The following is a 12,467-nucleotide window of genomic DNA, read 5'->3' as shown; positions in this document are numbered from 1 at the left end:
TGAAAATCTAAAATCTACATTATGAGGGTTGATTTTTCCTTATATCTTTGAATTCGTTAATTACTATTCCTACTTATGCTTGTATTATATGAAATACTAAAAATAAAGAATAGACAAAAATACAATCATTCTCAACCATAATAACACAAGATATGACTCGGGAAACCCTTACAGGGGAAAACCCAACTAGAAGGTGTGGCTACACTTCTCTCCCTTTCTCTAAATGGAATGGGATGCAAGTACAAAGAAGTGAGACGTGTGGCCCGTGGGATGCTACATTGCACAAACCCTCCATGTTTGCTCTTTGTCTATCCACTCTCAACTACTCTTCTCATAAATGGAACAAAATGCACTTAAATAGAATGGAACCTCTTTCCCTCTTAGTGGCCCAGTTATAACACAACTCGATAGACTACTAGTGGTTGACTCCTTCAAAATTTAACTAGAATTACGTTGACTCTTTGAGAGTCTTATTCATTGTGATCATGTGGATAACCCATTTTCTATAAATCATGAGTACTGACATGACATCTTCTCAAATCATGTTGGTCAATTTCACTAGGTAAACTTTTGGGAGGCACAAATTTCTCATACAAGTTCCAATTGAGGCAATTATTGTGTCATTGAAAAGGTATGAGTGTGTGTACTATGGAATCTACATCCATATTAAATTACGGCCAAGACCAAAAGAAGTGCTCATTTAACGCCTTAAAATTGATTCTAAAGTTTTTCACCCCAAAATTTCCAAACGAGGATCACCAACAAAAATGACCCTGCATATTGATTCCTCCAAATTTTCCACTCTAGAAAACATTAAGTTGGATGAAAAATAATATATTGATCTAATTTGGATCACACAATGGAATTCATGGTGGAGGTAGAGGAGATGTTGAAGAAAATGACAGAAATATCATGTAGATTATTCTTTATGGAAGCTTGTGACAAAAAGCGAAGGAAAAAAATTCGAGTGGATGTTGTTTATGGAATTGTGCCAAACTGCAAGAAAAATTATACAAAGTAATATACAAGGGTTAAATCTCATTGTCTTTTGTGTCCCAATGTGGGATTTGAGTTTTGTGAGGTTTTCCCCAAAAGAATGTGACATTGTTTTAGGAGGATGATGAAGCACAACAAACCTGAGAGTATGGGAGGAGCAAAAGCATATGTGAGCTTCAAAAAATGGACAAGAATATCTCATAATTTTCTAGGAAGCCTACAAGAGATTGAACATGAACCCTTAGAAACATTGTTTAACATGGGTTGGGGGGATGAAACACAGTGGAGTTTCCCTAGTCATATGTATGTGGAATGCCCTTTAACATAGTTTGGTCTCTATATTAGCTGGACATGCCTAAGGTGATGAATGAAGTGCATACAAGTTATAGTAGGCCAAACTTTGAGAAAGCATGCAACAACCTTCTATGGAAGGAGGGTTTGATTATGGAGAGTGTTGGAATAGAGGTATTCCAATTGGAGTTCTAATGGTGTGTCCATTATTTCATATGGTTGGAATAATATGATGAGCTATAAATTGCCTTGGATATTCTAGTGGCCATCTCACTAGAATATATCTTAAACTTATTGCTATTCAAATGGGCCTATGCTTAGTTTTTTTTTTAACAAGGTCGGGTAGTTTTAATATTACCAAAAATCTTTGATGGAGCAAGCTCCCAATACAAAGATTGTACCATGAAGAACCTCTAAGCCATGATATAGGAATGCAGTCTCTTCTCCTAGGCTTGATTTCAGAACTTCTCGAATTTTTTTGTGAATTCTAGTGTACTGCCTAACAAAATGACCTACTAAAAAGAGAAATTTGCAAGTCATGAATTCTCTGAGAGATTTGTAGCCTGATTGCCCCTGATTTGACTGATTCTTCTTGTCATAATTATCCAGGTTCTCTCCTTCGTTGCTTGAAGAGTTCTCTTCTTTATTTGATTGAAATCATGTGAATTGTTTGCTTGTTCTTCCTTTGTCTCTGCTTTCTGCTCCGAATTTTATATGCATCTTCGATTTTGTGTTGCCTGCGGTGCTTCTTCTTAGGCTGTTGATATCCACTTTCCTTTTGGTATAAACGGGGGTCGTTGGATGAGTTAACAGATGAGGTTTTCAAGAGAATATCGGCTAAGAGAAGATCCCAAAGATTGGGGTCAAGGGATGTGCTGTGAGGATTTATCAGTGGCGCAAGAGGAGACTGGAGGAGTCGTCTCAAACGACGATCGTTGAGATCAACGGTTATCGGGATCGAACATGTCCGCGTGTTAACTGAGGAGAAAGGCGAAAAGAAAGGCGGAGGTGGTATATCGAGCAGAATATAAACCATAAGTGGTAAAAGCCAGAGACCGCCCAATTCCATTGACCGGGCGACACGTAGCATCTGAGGTAAGAGAAGAAACTGCTTTTCGGGCGGGTAATCTCCATGCTTGTTGACCGCCCGAAATTGGTGTAAGTCGTCTGATCCTCTATGTACAGATCGACGGTGGGGAAGGTTCGTGCAGGTTTGGAAAGATAGGTTGATCCGCAACCGTTGAATCGAGCGCCTGATCAATGGTCTTGAATTGATTGAAGATTGGAGAGAAGAGGGGACAACGACACAGAAAACGTTTAGGAGAGTGGGCTCGACAAAAGTAATAGATTCAAATGAAAGGTTTTTTGAAATCCAAATAAGGCGCACAGGCTGATTTTTCCTTTGTGAAACAATAGAGCTGAAGTCCCTGCCAACGACAAAGTTGTAGGGGGACCCACTTCTAGCTAGATCAGTTAAGGATTGATATAATGATAGGGGGAGATGGAAGGCGCGGGTGTACAGAAGGGATTTGCGTTTGCTAATAGGAGGGAAAGAAGGGAGAAAAGAAGTACGGGAGAGCTTTCTGAATAAACGAAGGATTGAGGGCTTAAGATGAAGTCTGCATGTTGAGGAGGGTAAACACTGCTGGCTATTAGAGAGGTCAGGGAGGGTTTTTGACACCAGAGAATTATTATAATATCTTGGAAAAAGGAGTGTTCCTCACTGAAATTGTTGCTGCAATTTTTGTGAAAGTGCCTTCTGTCCTTATAATGCTTTATCTCAGCTCGGAACCTGCCTTCAATGAGATGGATTGTAGGGTAGTTCTTGTCTTCATTCCTGTTGTTGCTCAGTCAAGAGTTTAGAGTTTCATGCTTTTTCCTTTGCTTTCCTGTGTTTTCCTAGTTGTTGCTACAGTGTTGAGTCCTTTGTTGGTTTACGACTGTTATTTTTTGATTTATTGCTTTTCTCAATGTGAGAATTCCTTTGGAATTGATTGGCTTGAAGCTTGTGATTTTGCTGGTTATTAAGGAACTGAGCTATGGTGTTCCTCCTGATTTTTACGAACATGCCCTTCATTTTTTTTCACTGCTTGGTTTGCAAAATAATCTGCCTGATGATTGTGAATTCTCAAGACATGTCTGTAAATTACATCGCCAGAGCCTTCCAAGTTCTACCTGATTCTTCTAAAGATTTTGTTCATGTGCTCATTGCTTGGTTTTTTGTTTCTTGCCATTTTATGACTGAGTCACCTATTATGATGGGATTTTTTTTTTTGTTTTTTTGTTTTTTTGTTTTTTTTTGTTTGTTTTTTTTGTTTTTTGTTTTTTGTTTTTTGTTTTGTTTTTTTTGTTTTGTTTTTTTTGGTTTTTTTTTTTTTGTTTTTGTTTTTGTTTTTGTTTTTTTTTTTTTTTTTTTTTTTTTTTTTTTTTTTTTTTTTTTTTTTTTTCCATCAACAAGTTGTATGCTTCTGCCTTATTATTTGAGATTTGTCCCAAGCCCCATTCATAAGACACATTTTCTTTCCCATCAGGATCTAGGATGATTCCCCTGCCCCTGCCTTTCCCAGGTTATGCTTTGAAGCCCCATCAAAGTATAGACAGTATCTATTCTGATTTTTCCTCCAGTTTGTCAGTTCCTCTTCACTCATTCTTATTTTCCAAATAACTCCTATGCTTGTCTTCCTCTGTCCTCTTTGCCCATTATTATTTATTATGGCTTTGCTGAGCCAATCTCGCTCTTCCTATTGAAGAATTTGATAGTTTGTTGGAGTTGTTCCTTTGACATTGAGTATTTCAGAGGTTAGACCCCATGTTTTTGAGAGGGTCTTCCCTATCCTTGGAATTTGATTTTTGAAAATGCACTTGTTTCTTGTCAACCAAATTTGCCAACAAAGAACCACTGGAATGCATTTCCAAATCCTCTGAATTGTGGCTTTTTTCTTTGTTGTGTATGGGTAGGCTTTCTCCAAGGTCTGAAGAAAATCCAGCAAGGGCTTTTCGAAATTTATTCCTATTTCCGGAGGACTTATCAGCTGTTGCCAACATTCTTTGGCGAAGATACATTCTTGGAAAAGATGTTGAATGTTTTCTTCAGCCTGCATGCATAATGGACATCTTGATGGGTCTTGAAAGCCTTTTTCCTTAAGTTTTCACTGGTCAAAATTCTCCCTTTTAAAAGAGTCCAGATGAACATTTTAATCTTAGGCAAACTTTCTGATTTCCATGCTATTTTCCAAGAATCCCAATCTTGTTGATTTGGTTGATCTTGGAGGATTTTATATCCAATATTAACTATATATTGTCCACCGCTTGGGTCCCAGAGATATTCATCTTCCTCGTCCTGGTGGATTGACGCTGCCCCTTTTAAGAACTGCTTGATTTTGCTCCATTGCCCTTCCAGGTCTGCCAGAATTGTAGAGATTTTCCAGTCTTGCCACTCCTTTTGGTTCCAAATAGAGATTGAGTGTAAAATATTGAAGCCTTTACCTTTCATCCACTCTTGTATGTCTTCAATTTCTGGATGAGTCTGGAGTGGTTCTTTCCCCATGATTCTGTCCTCCCAGATTGAAATTGATTTTCCATTGCCTAGAATTTTAGAATTGATCTACTCATTAATGGAATTGTTTTTTTAACAAGCTTCCAGACTTGGGTACATTGTCTTATTGGGATATTTCCATTAAGAAATCTTTCCTTGGTGCCATCCATATATTTTGATAAAAGAGTCTTTTTCCACCGACTCTCTTTCCCTGTTATTAATCTCCATACTATTTTCATTCCCAGTGCCGCATTCATGAGCCCAGGTATCCGAATTGATAAACCTCCTTGTTCATAAGGGAGAACAACTTGCTCCCACCTAAGCAAACTATATCTGTTGTTTTCTTGCTTCCCCCCCTGCCACAAGAAACCTCTTAAGATGAGCTCCGTTTGTTTGTGGGCACTTGTTGGAGCCATGATTATTGCATATTGGTAGATAGGTAGTGCTGCAAGGAGTGCTTTGATTAGTATTACCCTTCCTGCCATGTTCAGCCACATCATACCAGGCTTTGAATTTTGTGTTTCTTTTTTTCAATTTGTTTAGTCCATATTTCTGTCTTCATGTTCTCTTTTGAAATTGGAAGTCCCAGATAGAAGAAGTGTGTCCATTTTTCCTGAACAGGGATGTCTAAGATTTGTGAGATCCTTTGCATAGTTCTTGGGGGGGTGTTCCATCCATATATCCTGCATTTTTCATTGTTTAGTAGCCCGCCTGAGACCTGTAGAAATTCATCCAGAACTTTTTTGAACCTCCTTGCTATTATTGTTGAGGCCCCTCCCAATAGCAAAGTATCATTAGCAAATAAAGAATGGTTTATTGCTTTAACTCCTTTTGCTATTCTAATCCCTGTGATGTTTCTTTCCTTTCTTTGGTTTTCCAAAGCCCTGCTTAAAGTTTCCACCATTATAATATATAGGAAGGGAGAGAGAGGACAACCTTGCCTGAGGCCTCTTGTACTTTGAAAGAAGTCACTTGGCCTTCCATTTATGAGGGGGGCAATCCAAGGAGTTGAAATGCATGCCTGTATGACTTTCATTATATATCTTGAGAAGCCGAGTTTTTGAAGGACAACCAATAGATATGGATGGCTGACCCTGTCAAATGCATTAGCCATATCTAGCTTGATTATGAGGCCTTTCTCTTGCCTTAGCATACTGGAGTGTACAGCTTCCTGAACAATAATTACATTATCTATGATTTTCCTGTTAGGCATGCACCCTCGATTTTCAGATATGATTATTGGAAGTACTTTCTTGATTCTATTTGCAATTATTTTTGTTATTATCTTATAAGAAGAATTGCAAAGAGAGATAGGATGAAACCTGTTGAAGGTTGAGGGGTTAGCTTCCTTTGGGATTAGAGCAAGATAGGAAGATTTTGTATTGCCTCCTATTTTTTCTTTCCTAAAGACATTCTTCACCATTCTTAAGAAATCCTTTTTGATGGTATACCAATAAGATCTGTAGAATGCTATTGTGAAGCCATTTGGCCCTGGAGCATTGTCAGGATGCAGGCTCCATATTGCCGCCACTACCAATTCTTCTGTGGGATCTTTGCACATTGCAGCATTTTGTTCTTTTTTAATTTTTCTTTTTGTGTGCTTTAAGAAATCTTCACTCTTGGCCATTTCTCCATTAGCTGAGAGTAAGTTTTTAAAGTGCTGATAGGCTGCTTTTTTTAGTTCCTCCGCACCTCTAACCTCTTGGCTTTCAACTTGAATTTTTTCTATTTGGTTTCTTTACCTTCTTATTTTCATTGTGTTGTGGAAGAAGGATGTGTTTTTGTCCCCTGCCTTGAGCCACAAACTCCTGGATTTCAATCTTGCCTCTTCTTCTTCTTTTCTATTTTCCCTATATATTTCCCAGAAGATTTCCTTTTCTCTTAGATAATCTTGCTTGCCTTCTTCTCTGTTTTCTTTTTCAATTTTCATGCTTTCCATTTTCTGTTGTAACTCTTTTTTTCTTTTTCTTTTTTTCGTTTGCTCTTTCCCATTCCTTTAATTTGGCTCTTACAGTTTTTAATTTTGTTTCCCAAATATACTGGGGTGATCCTGTTACTCTTGGCTCCCATGCTTCCTTGACTAGTTCACTGATTTCTATGTTGCTGTCCCAAGTTGAGCTGTATCTGAACGAGAGCGGGCCCTAGTTTTCCATTTTGCCCATGACTATTGTCACCGGTTTATGGTCAGATGCGGTGGTGTGTAAGATTTTTGATTTTATGGAGCTATGCATTGCTACTATATTTTCTTGTATCAGAATTCTATCCAACCTTTCTTTTATGTTGCTTTTGCCCACTCTTTTATTGCTCCAAGTGTATTTCCCGTTGCTTGGTGGAATGTCTATTAAATTGTGTTCCATTATTTATTCTAGAATATCCATGGATGGGTCAGTGTGGTATGTTCCTCCGAAATTTTCTTCTATGCTTCTTACCAAATTTAAATCTCCTCCTAGAATTATTTTCCCAACTTGTATTTCTTTTAGTGCTTCTTTTATGGTGGCCCAACATTGCCCTTTTTCTTTGTAGTGATTTGGAGCATATATGTTTATAACACTGTACCTCTCTTTTGTGCTGATTTGCATTAGATCCGTTTCGATTCAATGCTGATCTTTTTTGGATTTTATTAACTCCTAGGTTCCTTTTTTCCATATTGTGCAAATGCCTCCAGACGCTCCTGTTGCTTGTATTGCTTCCCCTTCATTAACATTATGGACAACCTCAATTAACATTATGGATATTCTCCCACTCATATATTTCTCATGGAATGTTATGATCTCAGATCACATTGCGCTCTCTATTTTATTTATCTACCATAACTGGAAGAAAAACAAAGCATGAATTAGTTATAATTATTCAAATTCAAACTGCTCATAGCGAAGAAAACAATCAGCCAACTTCTCTTGTGCTCCAATGGCGTTCCCACACGCCTTCCAGATGGCATCAGTGATGACTTGGAGACAATCATGGCATTCACCTGCGGAAAGATGGCCACTGCATCTTCCTACAGCGTAGGCAGTGGCTGCTCCGTTTCCTCCATGGCTGGTCTTGTAATAATATGCATATTCATGTTGAGCAATATTTGCTAGGACATCCTGGAATGCCATCCCTACATTATCATAGTAAGTTCTTCCACTTGGAATTTTCTGAGAGTTGCAGATCTGCCAAACCCATGCTGTGTTTGGTATCGATTCTACCGAATTAGCGCAAACGATGACCATGGCCGCCATCAAGGTAGGCAAAATCATGGGAATGTTCTTCATTGTTATAAACCCTAACTCTGTTTTCGAGTACTTAAACCCTAACTCTATAAACCCTAAACCCTAACTCTATTTTCCAAGTACTTCACAGTTTTCCGGCTAAATGTGCTAATATATATATGCATAGGAAGCAAGTGATGAACTTCGATCATAATTTAGGCATGATAGAGCATGCGAATTGCACTTCAGAGTTCGTTGGGCACATGTCGAGTTCATGTTTATTAGAAGAGGATTTGAGGCTCTTCATTCTTGCATGGTTGTGTGGATCTAAGAAGGCTTTGAGTGAGATTGAAGAGTTTCAGCTCACAGTAGTGGCGTTCAGAACTAGTGCAGCAGGTGTGATAAAACAGTTTGGAAAAATCTTGTGGACTTTGTGGTATAGGTTTTGAAATTAAATATATAAAGTTAAATTGTGTTTGTTTTTTATTTATTTATTTTTTAAAGTGGAAAATTTATTATAATTTGGTTGTCAAACTAGTGGTGAGAGGGGGATTTCTAGTTAAGAGGGTAGATTTTCACCCTTGCCTGATGCTTTTGGGTTTTGCACTGTTAACTTGTTTCCTTAAGTCTGAGGGAAAAAAGCTTTTAGCCAAACAAAAACAATTTTAAGACATATCCCAACCCAAAAATTAAATTGTGTTAAAAAAATAATAAATTGATTTATTTTTACCATTCATATTAATAAAATTGTACTTTGTATTTTATATTTGTAAAATTACTATTTATATTATAGATTCAATAAAAATATTATCAAAATAAAAAAAATATAAATAAAATAAATAAAATTAACATAAATTAAATAACGCTTATTTACGTATTTGTATTTAAATAAAATAATTTTATAAAAATTAGATCCTACCAAATATCCGAAAATGTGTAATATTATATATTTTTAAATCAATTTATGAGTATATATATAAAAGTATGTTTTTAAGAAAATTGCATTTTAATTATTTTTAATATATGTGTAAATTCATTTTCATTGCAAAATTATATCTTAATTAGTTTTTAATCAATGTTTAATAAATTTAGATTTAATATGTATTTATATTTATGACATTCAAATAGTATATTTATATTAAATGGTTGGTAAAAGTGTACAAGTGTGGATCCATGATAAATATCAAAACACTTTATGATATATTTTACATTGCAATATCATGGGCTAATATCATAACTTATTAGTACCACACCCAAAAATCCATAGCTCATTTCATATGACACTTGTTCATATGGTGTTTTTTTCTAATTAACCAATTTAATTAAATAGGTTAAAAGGACATATTTGAAAATAAATCTCAAACTTTGATTTGTGAATAGTATTAAGAATATTCTAAAATATTCCATGAACATTAAATCCCTACCACTCATTTAATAATTATTGATAATTCAATTATCAATTAGAGTTATCTTGGATGGTTAGGCAAACTCGTGTTTCTTTCTCCAAATGTTATCATAGAATAAAGTAACCCAAAAAATTAGACTAAATAAGAATTATATCCAGAAATATTATATATATTTAGAACTTTGTCCTTCAATAGTTCTCAAAGACTTTCTAAATTCTTTTTCCTGTGTTAACCATAATTCCGAGAAGCCATATGCTTTCTTATTTTTGTTCCATGTCCAAATATGAATGAAAGTTGAAAGATAAATGAAATAAGAAATTGCAATGTGAAATTTATCAAGAGTAAGTTCCATGTCTAAATATGAATGAAAATGAATGAAAGTTGAAAAATAAATGAAATAAGAAATTGCAATGTGAAATTTATCAAGAGTAACTCTTATTGAGCCGAGAGGCTCGTTCTACAATCCAGTGTGAAAGCAATATGTATATGTTTGTTCCTCTTAAAATAAAAATAAAATATTCTCTAAATAAAAAGCAATGAGAGGCTCATTCTACAATCCAGTGTGAAAGCAATATGTATATGTTTGTTCCTCTTAAAATAAAAATAAAATATTCTCTAAATAAAAAGCAACGTAGGCTATAATAAAAAAAGAAAAAAAATGCTATTCATATCTAATTAGTTGTCCATATGACCTAATATAATTTCATGTAAAGTAATTAAAAAACAAAAAAATATGTGAGTAAGATGTTTAAACCTTATACTTTTCAAAAATATTTTAACACGAGATATCAACTTCATATATATCTATATATAGAAAAAATATTAAAGGAAAATATTTTAATGTTGTATAGAATAAAATATTCAATATGGGTTATGAATTAATATTGATGTATACTTAAAAATATATTAATAACAAAAAAACCAGTTTAATGTGGGCTAATAAAAAGGCTCAATGCACATGTTATGTAATCTCTATAACATTTTAAAAATAAAATTTAAACAATACAAAATTACACATGTTTTTTTCGCTCTAAAATAAATTTGCACAAGAAGAAAACGGATCCCTCTCAACTCATGTTAGCCCTATGGCTAAGTTGAATCTATGTTGGTTTCATCTTACGAGTAAAGTCCAAAACATTTATGTGTGTATTATTCCATGTTCTTGAGCCAATATTAATACTAATTTGAGCACCATAAATCATAGCACTTATTTAGCTATTGGCCTACTTCAACTTGGAAAGATATTGATGCACTACAACTCCTTAAATGCGTGGAGGTTCATCCATGATTGGAGTTATGTTTAGACAACTGTATTTTAGTTTAGTTAGGTAAATAAACTTAGAAATTTAGGGGATCTGTTTGGGCGGGAATTAGTAGTTGTTGTAACTGCTCCTGAGGGGGTAGAGTGGTAGTTGTTTTTGGATTTTTATTTTTTTGGGGCTGGTGACTGAGACTCCCTAGATGTAGTATACCTAGGGGGATATTATGTGGTACAGAGGGAGGTACCCAAGGGAATAATGTAATAATGTGATGGGTCATAGTTAATAAATAAAGTGGTTAACCTGCATAATGTAAGGGACCACAAGTAGTTAGGAATAAAGTGATAAGCCCGTTGTATTAGATATATGGTATTGAGAGACCCATGGTATTGTATGTATGAAGCCTATATAGACGCTAGAGATTCCTCGTTGACAGGTGTCAAGGATTATTGTATTGGCAAGCATATGGCTTGTGGAGTGCTCTCCTTCCTTAAGGAGTGATTGTATGGTGTTACCCTACCTCAAGGGTTTTGATAATAATAAAGAAGTATTTCTATTTCTCTTCTTGGATCGATCTTGAGATTACTTACAGTGACTGGGCATATTTGCATTATTTCATATATTTACATGTCAAATATATTACACTAGATAGATTCAATCAGACTAGAATAATAATAAATTGAGGGTATTCTGAGTTCTAATGTGTGTAACCTAAAATTCATGCGAGTTTTTCGTTCTACTAAATGTTTCTTTACTAAAGTTTTGTGCTTGTTAGCTAGGTTTTTAATGCAAGGAGCAGATTCCAGCAAGGGCTAGAATTCTCGATCTTGTAGCAACCTGAGGTGTTTGCATCATATATTCTATCAAATAAAGGGAGATGAAGAATTTCCCATATCCCATCCCTGGGAAGTTATTCCTCAAGAAGCACCATTGAAGAATGCCTTTGGAAAATCTTTATTGATTTTTTCTTTAACTAACTATCTTATATATCATTTTATTTAAAAAATAAGGAAATGTAAATAGTATATTTAATCTTTGAACAACATATTTTCAAGATAAAGTGTCCTTACCCTTAAACACTTTTGTACTCTTAAACATTTTTGTAATTCTGGCCCACGAAAATCCAAAGAAAGAGTTATGTGAAGAGCTCTACAATTCTTAGTCATTCCTACTACCTCATTCAAAACTTGCTTTCTCTAGTGGTAAGAAAAAATTTGATGTGATTTGTTTTTCCTTTTATTCACAAAGAAAACACCATCTAGGTCCCACAATATTACTTTGTTCCAAAATATCCCAAATTATAACTTTATTATTCAAGAGAAACAACATGAATATTTTGGATTTTGCTGGACACTTAAATTTCCAAACTCATTTTCCATCGTTAGAATTGGAGGTTCTCCCATTATTTAGTATCTAAATCTTTGTATGCAATGCTTAGCACATACTCCCCAACTGGATTATATGACTAGATAAATTGATCCTCTCAAATCCTAATCTAACATGGCAAGATTTTAAAATTTCCATGTACCTTGCTCAATTATCTATATCCTCTTCCCTTCGGCCAATATTCCTCTAGGATAGTCATTGATGTTTCCTTGTATTTATCATATCCCGTCTAGCAATATATCTGAGTGTATAAAAACCTTTAAGTCTTAGGTCATGAATCAACTATGGAGGTAACCTATGAAAACCCTTACTTTTTGTCCATGGAGCTAACCCAATTTAGACTTTGTCTCCCTTCCTTACATGACACGCCATCTAACTCCAAAATAGTGGATATGTTGTT

At 35.1% G+C, this 12,467-nt stretch overlaps 1 pseudogene; it reads right to left on the bottom strand.

Moving 5' to 3' along the window:
• Positions 1-7,668: 7,668 nt before the first annotated feature.
• LOC149166444 (antifungal protein ginkbilobin-like protein pseudogene) lies at positions 7,669-8,079 on the bottom strand (annotated as a pseudogene).
• Positions 8,080-12,467: the final 4,388 nt, after the last annotated feature.

Source organism: Pinus tabuliformis, chromosome 5_1 (genome assembly GCF_031772625.1).
Source record: "Pinus tabuliformis cultivar Carrire ecotype Pingquan chromosome 5_1, CPIR1, whole genome shotgun sequence".
NCBI lineage: Eukaryota > Viridiplantae > Streptophyta > Pinopsida > Pinales > Pinaceae > Pinus > Pinus tabuliformis.
The sequence above is the reverse complement of the archived record's forward strand: the minus strand, read 5'-3'. Positions and strand labels throughout refer to the sequence as shown.